General features: G+C 37.1%; 1 non-coding gene across 1 annotated transcript; it reads left to right on the top strand.

Moving 5' to 3' along the window:
• TRNAL-UAA (transfer RNA leucine (anticodon UAA)) lies at positions 1-83 on the top strand. The gene has a single exon. It is a non-coding gene; the product is annotated as a tRNA-Leu (tRNA).
• Positions 84-13372: the final 13289 nt, after the last annotated feature.

Here is a 13372-nt window from a genome sequence, read left to right as displayed (position 1 = left end):
GCTGGTTTGCCCGAGAGGTTAAGGGGGAAGACTTAAGATCTTCTGCACATAAGTGCGCATGGGTTCGAACCCCATAGCCAGCAAATTTTTTTATATCATATATGTCAATCTTGCACACAAAAAAGAGCAGAATTTGACAAAATGGTGAAAATATTTTAGCGCCTAGGAAACAATACAGAACTTTAATTAAAACTCATGGAGAAATTATAAAATACAGAGTCTAGACACCAAAATCATAGGTGGCTGTAGTGTTTATGTAAAAAACATGGGTACCTTTGTTGTGATACTGTTGCAGGCTTGGATTGCTATGGTGTTATGAAAATGTATTCCAGGCTTGACTCATTTTGTTGGTGTTTAAGATATGACAGAAAGTTCTCTACCAAGTTTCAAGCTTCGATATTGCGATATTCGTATCTTTTTTTTTTTTTACAGAAATATACTGTAAGAGAAAAAATAAATATTACAAGAAATTGATGTTTGGCTATTCATAATCCAGTCATCTCAGATTTATTCATGTCTGTTCTATTTGCTATACTATGGGCCTTTACATTGTAATTTGTGTTGCAATAAGAGAATTCAATGTTTGTTAGAGTATATGTTTGAGTGTAAATGAGGTGTTAACTAATAGAGAAAGTGTAAGCTGAGTGGTGCCTCTAGAAGAATAACTAATTCTATTAAGAGGTTAGTTAAGAAGTCTGTTAAGAAACAAATGGTGGTTAAGAAGTTTGTTATAGTTAGTTTCTATCTTACTCAAGCTATAAAAAGGCTTATTACTTGTAATCATAGTTAATTCAAGATAAATAAAACTTAGAGTTTCTTCTTCTTCTAACATGGTATAAGAGCTAGGGTTTTTTTTTTCCTCTCTCTCTCTACTGTGAATCTTCTTACGAAACCTAATCTCGATCATTAATGGCGTTTCCTTCTTCGTCAGTCTCTTCCTCCTCGATTGTTCCGTTAGCTGGTTCTTCAATTCCTCATTTGTCAAACTATGTTTCTGAAAAACTTGATAGTTCAAACTATCTAATTTGGAAGAATCAGTTTGAAACAATTCTAATTGGATCTGATTTATTTGGTTATGTTGATGGTTCAATCATCATGCCCTCACCAACTATCAATGAAGGAGGACGACAAATTACGAATCCGGAGTTCTTAATTTGGAGGAAAAACGATCATTATGTTCAATCTTGTCTCAAATCAACATTCACTCGTTCAATTTCATCTGATATATTAGGTTTATCAACTGCTGCTGAAATATGGAACTTTCTCTCTCTAAACTTTGTTGAAGAACATGAATCTAAGATCACAACACTTCGATATCAGATTCAAAATATTAAGAAAGGTGATTCTTCTATCACTGATTATCTTCGTCGAATTAAATCCTTGGCTGATGCTCTTACTGCTGTCAACGAGAAAGTTCCTGATAAGGAATTATGTCGAATAGCTCTTCAAGGTCTAGGTAAGGAATATAATCACTTTGTTATTACTATGCATAATCGAGATTCTAAACAAACCTTTGCTGATCTTCGAACTCGGTTAATTCACCATGAACAATGGTTAAGCTTACAAGATAGTGATGAATCTAATGCTGTTTACTTTGCTAAGAAAGAGCAGTTTTCCACTCCACAAAAATCAGATTATCAAATGAAGAACTTTAACTCTTCACAAACGAGACAACCAAGACCTAATACTCAAAATCAACAAATTCGATCTAATCTAGCAGGTGAGCGAGCTACTGATTATGATTTCACTGCAATTCCTTGTGGAATTTGTAGAAGATGGGGCCATCCTGCATATAGATGTCGTTTCCGCTATGCACCTTCTGATGAACACTTCAGAGTTCCCAATTCTTTACCTAATTCTAATTTTAGTGCTCAAAATCACTATTATCAAGGTTCTAATTACAACAATCAACAAAGTAATCAACAAAGTAATCAACAAAGCAATCAACAAAGCAATTCACAAAGTATTCCTCAAAGTTTCAATTCCAATTATAACAATTTCAAAAGAAATAATTACAAGAAGTTTAACAACTATTCAAATCCACAAAAGCACAACTTTGCTGGTCTTCATCTCTATGAAGAAGGAGATAGCTTCAATCAGGTACAATCTGACTTTTCTCAGTTTAATAATTCTGATGGAGAAGCATATGAATCCTTCTTTGGTACTTCACCAGAAGACTTTGAGTCATCTGAAGCTCATATGGCTATTCTAGTATCAAATGATCAAGAGTCAGTCCATATTGAATCTGAGCCTACAGTTTGGCTAGCAGACACAGGGGCATCAAGCCATATGACTCATGATAACTCCACTATGAAACATACAAGGGATTATAAGGGTTCTGACTCGGTTATGGTTGGAAGTGGAATATGTATTCCTATTAAGAGTATTGGTGATGCTGATCTGATCACATCTTCTCATAACTTCCAACTCAAAGATGTGCTTTTAGTTCCCCATATTCAGAGAAATTTACTTTCTATCTCGAAATTCACTCAAGATAATCAATGTCTAGTGCAATTCTCTCCTTGGGGTTACCAAGTGAAAGATTTATGGTCTGATAAAGTTCTAAATGAGGGACAAATGGTGAATAATTTGTATCCTATCACCTTTCAAGTTGAAAAGGGATTCTCACAGCAAGCCTATTCTTCTGTTCTAGCTGCATCTTCCTCAACTTGGCACAAAAGTGATGGTGCTCCTGAGTTATCTAAGGGAGAATTCAAGTTCTTCTTAGACCAGTGTAGGATTTCATTTAGGTGCTCTTGTCCCTACACACCTCAGCAGAATGGTAAGGCTGAGAGAAAGAATAGACATATTACAGAAATTGGTAACTCTCTCTTGTTCCATTCTCAAGCACCAAAAAGATTTTGGTTTGAAGCCTATGCTACTTCCACTTTCATTATCAATAGGTTGCCTACAATAGTTCTTGATGGGAAATCACCTTTTGAGGTATTATTTGGAAAACATCCTGATTACTCTCAATTTAGAATTTTTGGGTGTACTTGCTATCCTCATGTTTCCTTTACAAGAGAAGATAAGCTGAGTCCTAAGGCTGTGAAATGTGTTTTCTTAGGCTATGATATGTCTTATAAAGGATTTAAGTGTCTGGATTTATCTACAGAGAAGTGGTACATGATTAGAAATGTCATATTCTGTGAAAATGAGTTTCCCTTCAAAGAGGAATCATCTGGTTATCTCTCTGATAAGAATTCTTTTCTTTCTCCTCTAAATGTACTCAAGGTACCTATTCCATCTTCTCCAATTGCATCTGAGTCTGCTCCTATTCCTACTGTTTCTGCACCCTCCTCTACTAGTAATTCTACTAGTTATTCTCAGTCCTTGAGCATTCCTATTCTTCCTTCTCATGGAATGCAAACTAGACTTAGAAGTGGGATAATAAAGCCTAAATACATTCCAGATCATGTAGCACATTTTAATGTAAGTTACCCTATCCATTCTACATTTCTTTCTTTGCTAGATTCTTGTGAGCCTTCTAATTTCAAACAAGCAGCTACTGATCCTAAATGGATTCAGGCCATGGAAGAAGAGTTTCTAGCACTAAAACATAACAACATTTGGTCTCTTGTTCCATTTGAACCACATATGAATGTCTTGGGTTGCAAATGGGTATACAAGATTAAACATAAGTCTAATGGCCAAGTTGAAAGGTACAAGGCAAGGTTAGTAGCTAAAGGTTTTCATCAACATGAGGGCTTAGATTATACTGAAACATTTAGTCCAGTTGTGAAGGCTACTACTATTAGAACCATCTTATCTCTTGCTGTGTCTCAATCTTGGAAAATACAGCAATTGGATGCGTCAAATGCTTTCTTGCATGGCATCCTAGAAGAAACAGTGTATATGGTACAACCTCAGGGATTTATTGATGCTTCTAAACCTAAACATGTGTGTTTACTACATAAAAGCTTATATGGGCTGAAACAAGCTCCTAGAGCTTGGTTTCATAGATTTGGATCTTTTCTTCTATCTCTGGGATTTCAGAAAAGTGCTCATGATCATTCTATGTTCTTCTTCATGAATTCTTCTCAAATTATGGTTCTGTTACTCTATGTGGATGATATCATCCTTACTGGAAGCTCACCTATGGCTTTAAGTTCCCTGATTTCTACTTTGAGCAGGGAATTTGCAATGAAGAATCTAGGAGACTTACACTTCTTCCTTGGGATTGAAGTACTGGCTGATCCACTTTCTAAGTCTTTACTTCTTACCCAAAAGAAGTATACTCTTGAGCTTCTCAAAAAGGCTGATATGTTAGATTGCAAACCTTGTTCCTCACCTGTCTCTGCTGGAAATAGGCTATCTAAGCTTGATGGTAATCCAATTACTGATCCAACTTTCTATAGAACACTTGTGGGTGGACTTCAATATCTTACTATGACAAGACCAGACATATGCTTTGCTGTGAATTATGTGGCACAATTTATGCAGGAACCCACTGAATCTCATTTGCTATTGCTCAAGAGGATTCTTAGATATCTCAAAGGAACTATTGACTGTGGTGTTACTATTACTCCTGGTGATACCTCTCATTTGGTAGCCTACTGTGACAGTGATTGGGCTGGATGCCCAGATACAAGGAGAAGTACCAATGGTTACTGTGTTCTATTAGGAAACTCATTGGTCTCATGGAGTTCTAAGAAACCGTCCACTGTTGCTCGATCTTCCACAGAAGCTGAATACAAGGCCTTATCTTTTGTCACAGCTGACTTGCTTTGGATTTCTTATCTACTTACTGAGTTGCAATTTTCCCCTTCTTATCCTTTTATCATCTATTGTGATAATATTGGGGCTCAACATATTGCATCTAATCCAGTTTGTCATGCTCGAACCAAGCACATTGAGGTGGATTTTCACTTTGTTCGTGACTTGGTGGCTGATGGGAAGCTTGTCATTCGATTTATACCTACACAAGATCAACCTGCTGATCTGTTTACTAAAGGGTTGCCCTCTCCACATTTTGTTGCTTTAAGATCCAAGCTTCTGTCTCTATCGATTCCTCAGCTTGAGGGGGGATGTTAGAGTATATGTTTGAGTGTAAATGAGGTGTTAACTAATAGAGAAAGTGTAAGCTGAGTGGTGCCTCTAGAAGAATAACTAATTCTATTAAGAGGTTAGTTAAGAAGTCTGTTAAGAAACAAATGGTGGTTAAGAAGTTTGTTATAGTTAGTTTCTATCTTACTCAAGCTATAAAAAGGCTTATTAGTTGTAATCATAGTTAATTCAAGATAAATAAAACTTAGAGTTTCTTCTTCTTCTAACAACCTTTATATTCTTACTTGTTTATGACATGGATTTTTGCAGTAGCGGTTAAAGAAACTGTTGAGTGAAAGGAAGCGAGTAAGACGGAAACCAGCCTTGTAACAAAAACTGAATCAAACTTGAAGAAAGATCACATTGTGACCGAGACTGAACAAACTATTCCTAAATTGATGGATCTAAGTGAGGCTTACAAGCTAGCTGTTAGTAACAAGGGAACCCATATTATCCAGCTCTTTAGCAGAATAACTTAGTAAGAAGAGTTCCACAAGAGTTAGTGATGATCTAAAACTCTTGATCTCACAATCATCTCCACCTCGAGGGCTTGATTTTCCGCTTAACGAAATCATTCCTAGAGTTCATGGTAATGTTAATGACGATCTAAAGCTACTGTTGTCACTGAGGAAAAATAACCTAATTAACTTGTTCAGGAATACGAAGATAAACGATGCGAAAGTAAAAGTAGAGACTCCAAGATTATTTAACGTGGCAAAAAACCCCTCCAAGATAGAAGGTAAAAAACCACGGGACCTAGTCCAGAAATCTTCCACTATAATTAAATAATGGGTTACACAATTATTCACCAAACCTATGGTGGATAAACCAATTCTTCAAGATGTGTAGAAACACTCTTGGATAACAACTCTTCACCAAAACTATGGTGGATAAACTGAACAAAGAAACAAAGAAATAGAAATCTCTTACTCCTTAGGATCAGAACAAATCCTAGATTACTAAAGGTTGAAGAAGATAACCACAAACTAAATTGCTTCACAAGATTAATAATCTTCTTTTCTTCAAACCAATATTCTTCTCTTTCAATCTCTCTTGAAAGAACCACTTCAGAAATCTCTCTTTCTCTGACTTCTCTTTGTTCTGGAAGTTGTTGTGTATAATCTCTTCCCTTTCATTCCCTTTTATAATGATAAATAAGGAGGTTTACCAATAGAAATAGGAATTCCTTTTTAGGCTTGTAAAAATAGAAGTTTCTATTTTTTCCCCAAACAAGGAATAAGGGAAATCCTATTCCAACTAGGAGTCTTTTTATTATAAGGAGGGACCCCAACAAACTCCCCCTCCCGACTTATGAAGAGGGACCTACCATCTCCAAACCTGCAACACTGCTACATAGCTCATGCTTGCCTTTGGGTAATGGTTTTGTCATCATATCTGAACCATTGTCGTCAGTATGGATTTTCTCGATCTTCAACACCTTGTCTTCAAGAACATCTTGGATCCATTGGTATCTCACATTTATATGCTTGGACTTTGAATGGAAACTAGAATTCTTACTGAGGTGGATGGCACTTTGACTGTCGCAATGAATAACATAATTATCCTGTTTCATACCAAGTTCTTCTAATAACCTCTTCATCCATAACATCTCCTTGCAACATTCTGTAATTTCAATATATTCTGCCTCTGTGGTAGATAAAGCTACACACTTTTGTAATTTAGATTGCCATGACACTGCTCCCCCTGAAAATGTAAATAGGTAGCCTGATGTAGACCTTTTGGAGTCTACATCTCCTGCCATGTCTGCATCTGTGTAACCGGCTAATATTGGCTTATCATTACCAAAACATATACGAGCTTTAGACGTACCTCTAAGATACTTCAGAATCCACTTCACTGCTAACCAATGCTCTTTGCCTGGATTGGCAAGAAATCTGCTTACTACTCCAACTGCAAATGCAATGTCCGGTCTCGTACACACCATTGCATACATCAAGCTTCCTACAGCTGAAGCATAAGGAATTTTCTCCATTTCTTTTTTCTCACTTCTAGCTGATGGACACTGATCACGAGTCAACTTGAAGTGACTGGCTAATGGACAACTAACTGGTTTTGTCTTGTCCATATTGAACCTTTCTAGAACCTTCTCAATGTATCTTTCTTGTGATAGCCAAAGTTTTCCAGCTTTCCTATCACGAGAGATAGGCATGCCAAGAATTTGTTTTGCTGGACCCAAGTCTTTCATATCGAAATACTTGTTTAGTTCCTTCTTTAACCTGCTAATTTTATTAGCATCCTGACCAACAGTCAACATATCATCAACATAAAGTAGAAGTATATTCAAATCTCCATCAGGAAATTTATGAACGAAAACACAATGATCCGAAGCCGTCCTGTGATACCCTTGATCCTTCAAACTTTTTGTACCACTGTCTTGGTGCTTGTTTCAGCCCATATAAACTCTTCTCTAACTTACAAACCAAGTGCTCCTTACCTTTAACTTCAAACCCTGTTGGTTGTTCCATATACACATCTTCCTTCAAGTCACCATGAAGGAAAGCGGTCTTGACATCTAGTTGTTCACTTTCTAGGTTCATATTTGCAGCCAATCCCAATACTAACCGTATAGAGGACATCTTCACCACCGGGGAAAAAATCTCATCAAAATCAATACCCTTCTTTTGCCCAAATCCTTTCACCACTAGGCGTGCCTTATACCGTGGTTGTGAATTTCTTTCTTCGGTTTTGATTTTGAAAACCCACTTATTTTTAAGAATCTTCTTATTCTTAGGTTTTTCAACCAACTTAAAAGTGTTGTTCTTATGCAATGATTCAATCTCTTCTTGCATAGCTTTCAACCATTCCTTCTTGTGTTCATCATCTAAGGCTTCTTCATAACACTGTGGTTCTCCACTATCAGTAACCATCACATACTCGTGTGGAGGATACTTGGTAGATGGTGTTCTCTCTCTAGTCGATCTTCTCAATTCAGCTGGTGGTTCATGTTGAAATTCCATTCCTTGCTCAACATCATCACTCATAGGAGCATCTTCATGAGCTTCATCTTCATGATTTTGTTCTTCACCTGCATTATCATGCATAACCTTAGAAGAGATATGTGGATCTAGATCAATGAGATCATTACTATGATTCTCATGCTTCTCAACTTTCCCGAAGTCCTCAATAGTTTGATCTTCAAGAAAGACCACATCTCTACTTCTAATAATCTTCTTATCGACTGGATCCCATAACCTGTACCCGAATTTCTCATCTGCATACCCTAAAAAAATGCATTGCTTGGCTTTATCATCAAGCTTTGTTATTTGATCTTTAGGTATATGCACAAAAGGCCTGCAACCAAACACCCTTAGGTGTCCATAACTGACTTCTTTCCCAGCCCACACTCTCTCGGCTACATCTCCATCTAATGGTGCTGAAGGTGATAAATTAATCAGATAACATGCAGTACGCATTGCTTCACCCCAGAAACTTTTAGGTAACTTAGCTTCTGAGAGCATACATCTGATCCTCTCCACAATAGTGCGATTCATGCGTTCTACTACACCATTTTGTTGTGAAGTTTTGAGAACTGTCTGTTGATGTCGAATACCATGGGTTTTGCAATACTCTTCAAACGACCCGATGTATTCTCCTCCATTGTCAGTGCGAATGCACTTCAATGATTTTCCTGTCTCCCGTTCTACCATGTTGTGGAAATTCTTGAAAACTGTAAGTACCTGATCTTTGGTCTTTATGGCATATGCCCAAACTTTCCTGGAAGCATCATCTATAAAAGTAACGAAATACAAAGCACCACCAAGTGTTTTGACCTTTAAAGGTCCACAAACGTCAGAATAAATGAGCTCCAAAACACTGGATTTTCTTTCAGATGCATTCATTTGAAAGGAAACTCTGTGTTGCTTTCCTACTAAACAATGAGAGCAAATGTTTAAATTTATACCTTTCATGTTTGGTAAGTCTTGTCGTTTAGCAAGGATTTGAAGTCCCTTCTCGCTCATGTGCCCGAGTCTTCTATGCCAAAGATCAGTGGAAGAATCTTTTTCAACTGCATTCAATTCTCCTTTACACAGTTTTACTTGAGTCCTGTATAAAGTACAACACTTCTTCCCCCTTGCTATCACCATTGACCCTTTTGTCAGCTTCCACTTTCCATCACCAAAGTGACTGTGGTACCCTTCATCATCTAATACTCCGGTAGAGATTAGGTTATATCGAAGATCTGGTATATGCCTCACATTCTTCAGAATCAATGTACTCCTTGTGCTCGTCTCAATTTTCACTTCTCCAATTCCTACGATTTTCGAGAAACCTAAGTTTCCCATCCTGACTTTGCCAAGGTCACCAGTTCTGTAAGAGTTAAAGAAATCCTTACATGGAATAGCATGATACGAAGCACCTGAGTCAACCAACCATGTTGTTTCTGGTTCTGACTCAGTCATACTTAAGCAAGTGTCTCCACAACCTGAGAGTAAGATAATGTCATCACTTGAGGCAACTGCCGCAACATTATCTTGTTTTTCATCATCCTTTTTATTTTCCTTCTTTGGTTTCCTGCAATCACTCTTGTAATGACCCATTTTTCAACAACCAAAACATCTAACTTCTTTCTTTGGTTTTGATCTCCCCCTTGACTTATCACGCTTATGAGGTTTTTTACTTTTACCTCTCCCCGTCTTTCTGTAACAAGTGCCTCTGAATGAGACTCGTCTGACGATGATTTCCTTCTTGTTTCTTCATTCAACAAACTACCTGTTACGTGATTCATACGCATTATGCCATCAGGAGCAGAATTGCTAAGAGACACCACCAATGTCTCCCAACTATCTGGTAAAGAATTTAGAAGAAGTAAGGCCTGCAACTCATCATCCAAAACTAACTTCATTGCAGAAAGCTGATTTACTAGACTTTTCATCTCATTCAAGTGTTGAGCAATTGAGGTTCCTTCTTTATATTGTAATTTTCCTAGCTTTCTGAACAAGTAAGCCTTTTTGGCAGCTGTCTTCTGATCATATAATTCTTCTAATTTCCTCCATAGACAAAAAGCGGAAGTCTCCGTCGATACATGATGAAAAACACTGGGTCTACCCATTGTCGAATAAATCAAACAACCTTACGATCTAATACCTTCCAGTCTTCTTCATCTATCTTCATCGGTTTTGTACCGTGATTTTCAATGGGTGCAGCTAGGTCTTTGTAGTATAACAAATCTTTCATTTTTGCTTTCCACATCAAGTAGTTTTCTCCATCTAAACTAATCATGCGATTAGTATTCACTTCCATATTTCTGAACAATAAATCAAACCTTAGCTCTGGTACCACTTGTTAGGAAAAATAACCTAATTAACTTATTCAGGAATATGAAGATAAACGATGCGAAAGTAAAAGTAGAGACTCCAAGATTATTTAACGTGGCAAAAACCCCTCCAAGATAGAAGGTAAAAAACCACGGGACCTAGTCCAGAAATCTTCCACTATAATTAAATAATGGGTTACACAATTATTCACCAAACCTATGGTGGATAAACCAATTCTTCAAGATGTGTAGAAACACTCTTGGATAACAACTCTTCACCAAAACTATGGTGGATAAACTGAACAAAGAAACAAAGAAATAGAAATCTCTTACTCCTTAGGATTAGAACAAATCCTAGATTACTAAAGGTTGAAGAAGATAACCACAAACTAAATTGCTTAACAAGATTAATAATCTTCTTTTCTTCAAACCAATATTCTTCTCTTTCATTCTCTCTTGAAAGAACCACTTCAGAAATCTCTCTTTCTCTGACTTCTCTTTGTTCTGGAAGTTGTTGTGTATAATCTCTTCCCTTTCATTCCCTTTTATAATGATAAATAAGGAGGTTTACCAATAGAAATAGGAATTCCTTTTTAGGCTTGAAAAAATAGAATTTCTATTTTTTCCCCAAACAAGGAATAAGGGAAATCCTATTCCAACTAGGAGTCCTTTTATTATAAGGAGGGACCCCAATAGTCACAACTATCAGCAGCCCACGGGGTTGATTTATCGTTAAGCGATATGAGTCCGAGAGTTCATGGAGGTAGAGAGGAATTAAAGATTTCTTCTGATCCTTCTAGTTCGATTGGAATGCAAATTCATTCGTACTTGGATGTCTCACCCCAAATGTGCCAATTTCATTAAATCTAACCGGCTTACCATCCCCTACCCGATCCAATCCAAACTTAATTCCCTGGCCATCAAACTCTCTAAATGGAACAAGGAGGTTTTCGGTAATCTGGAGAATAATATAAAGCAGCTCACTCAGAATCTTCAATTGATTAAAAACGCAGAGGTGTTCAAAAACACGTATTCCCAGATCGAAACTCTTCTACTCCAACAGGAGAGTCTATGGAAGGAAAAATCGAGAATAGCCAATATTAACTTGGGTTATAGAAACACCCAATATTTTCATGCCAAGGCAACAACTAGACATCGTAAGAATAAGATTCTTTCCATTAAGAGGGAAGATAATATTTGGTCCAGTGATGAAGTGGAGATATCTAATATCTTTTCTACTCATATCCAGAAGATTTCCACTACAGCGGGCTCAACGATGTCCTCGAATATTAGAGAATGCTTCTACCCTCAGATCTCTTCCGCTCAGAATGAGTCTCTCACAGCGCTTCTTCAGTATGAAGAGATTCGGATTGCCACTTTCTCTCTCAAGCCAGGCGCAGCTCTTGGCCCTGATGACTTTGCGCCCTATTTCTACTAATCTAATTGGGATACTGTGAAGGAAGACATCCAGCTTATGACATCCTCCTTTTTTCAGAACTTTACCTTGCCGGCTATGTCTAATCACACTCGCATATGCCTTCTTCCCAAAACCAAAACTCCACAATCGCCGGCAGATTATCGTCCGATAAGCTTTCTGAATACCACGTATAAAATCTTTACCAAAATTCTAGCCAATAGACTGTAACCTATCCTGACTGATATTATTTCTCCGTTTCAAGGAGCCTATGTTCCTGGTAGACAAATCACTGATAATATTATGGGTTAATTATATTTTGGCCCCCTAAAGATGACCAACTCACCAAAATGGCCCCCTAAAGATGACCAGCTTCTATTTTGGCCCCCTTTTTAAATTTTCTATTAGTCAACTTTAACAGTCAACATAACTTTTACATTTTTACCCTTCTTTGTGAAAACCATTCCTTCATATCCTTTCTTTATTTATTCATCGGAGATAAGGTCACCGTCGATGGCCGACCGATAGCTCGCCGGCGACCCCATCACCTGATAAAAGAAAAAAACTTATTTTCTTTTTGTTCTTCCACCAAACAACCACCACCATCAAATCTCTTCTTCCTTTCTCTTTCATTCTAGCCTCTCTATCTCTTACATACTCTCTGTCTCTCTCCTATTTATCTTCCCAAAACCCAGATCTGGAATTCATCAGACTATGCTTTAACAACGAAATGTTCAAGATTGGTGAAAGAACAAACAGTTAGATTTTATATAATGAGGCGTTCGTTACTATGCTTATCTGTTGGCGTATTACTTTGACTCTTGAAAACACCTAAAATATAGTTGCTTACTTATCTTCTTCTCACTTCTTTTTCTTATATCTGCCAGATGGGGTTGGATCACTAACAATTCTTTATATTTTCCTTCCATTAATGAACAAAGACTATTGTACATATTTTATTCTAATCAGTTAAAAGAAGCTTCACTCATACTGATCTTCAATTTTGACCAATACCCATTTAAGATTTCGTTTTTTGTTTCCCTTTTCATGGATCTAAATCTTGTAACATTTCCAAAATTTCAAATCATGTGTCTGGATCTTTATTTTCTTATTGATTTGAATTTGATTGACGGGTACAGAGAGATAAAGAGAGAAATAGGAGATCCGTTTCAGGCAGGCAAGAAACCGTGAGTTGGTAAGTAAATCCAGTGTGATTTCGTTGTGGTTTAGTTTATTGGTATAGAGAGATGGGAAATTTTGTGATTTCTCTGGTTGTGATTTTTGAATAGTTTATTTTCAATATCACTTGGACTAAATAGAAAACTTATCTTGGGAGTTTTAATTTTCACCTGCTTGTTCTTCACTCTAAGATAAATTACATGATCCAATCTCTACAAATCTAAGGTTCTGCATCTTAAAATGCTCAGTGTACAAACCTGACAGCTTTATATCACCTTCACTAGAAATAGATGTGGTACTCTATCCTTACCTTTGGATCGCAAGGAAAACTTCCCAGATTTCTGTGGCAGAAATTGATTAGATCCAACATTAGCTTAGTTGGGGTTATCGATGTGCGGGCATGAAGGTTGAGCTTGTGAGTTGCATTTGCCATCTGCTGTGGGATTAACATCTCTATC

This window comes from Eschscholzia californica, unplaced genomic scaffold (genome assembly GCF_041429995.1).
Source record: "Eschscholzia californica isolate CP2 unplaced genomic scaffold, dmEscCali1.0.p SCAF_1, whole genome shotgun sequence".
In the NCBI taxonomy this organism is placed as follows: domain Eukaryota; kingdom Viridiplantae; phylum Streptophyta; class Magnoliopsida; order Ranunculales; family Papaveraceae; genus Eschscholzia; species Eschscholzia californica.
The sequence above is the reverse complement of the archived record's forward strand: the minus strand, read 5'-3'. Positions and strand labels throughout refer to the sequence as shown.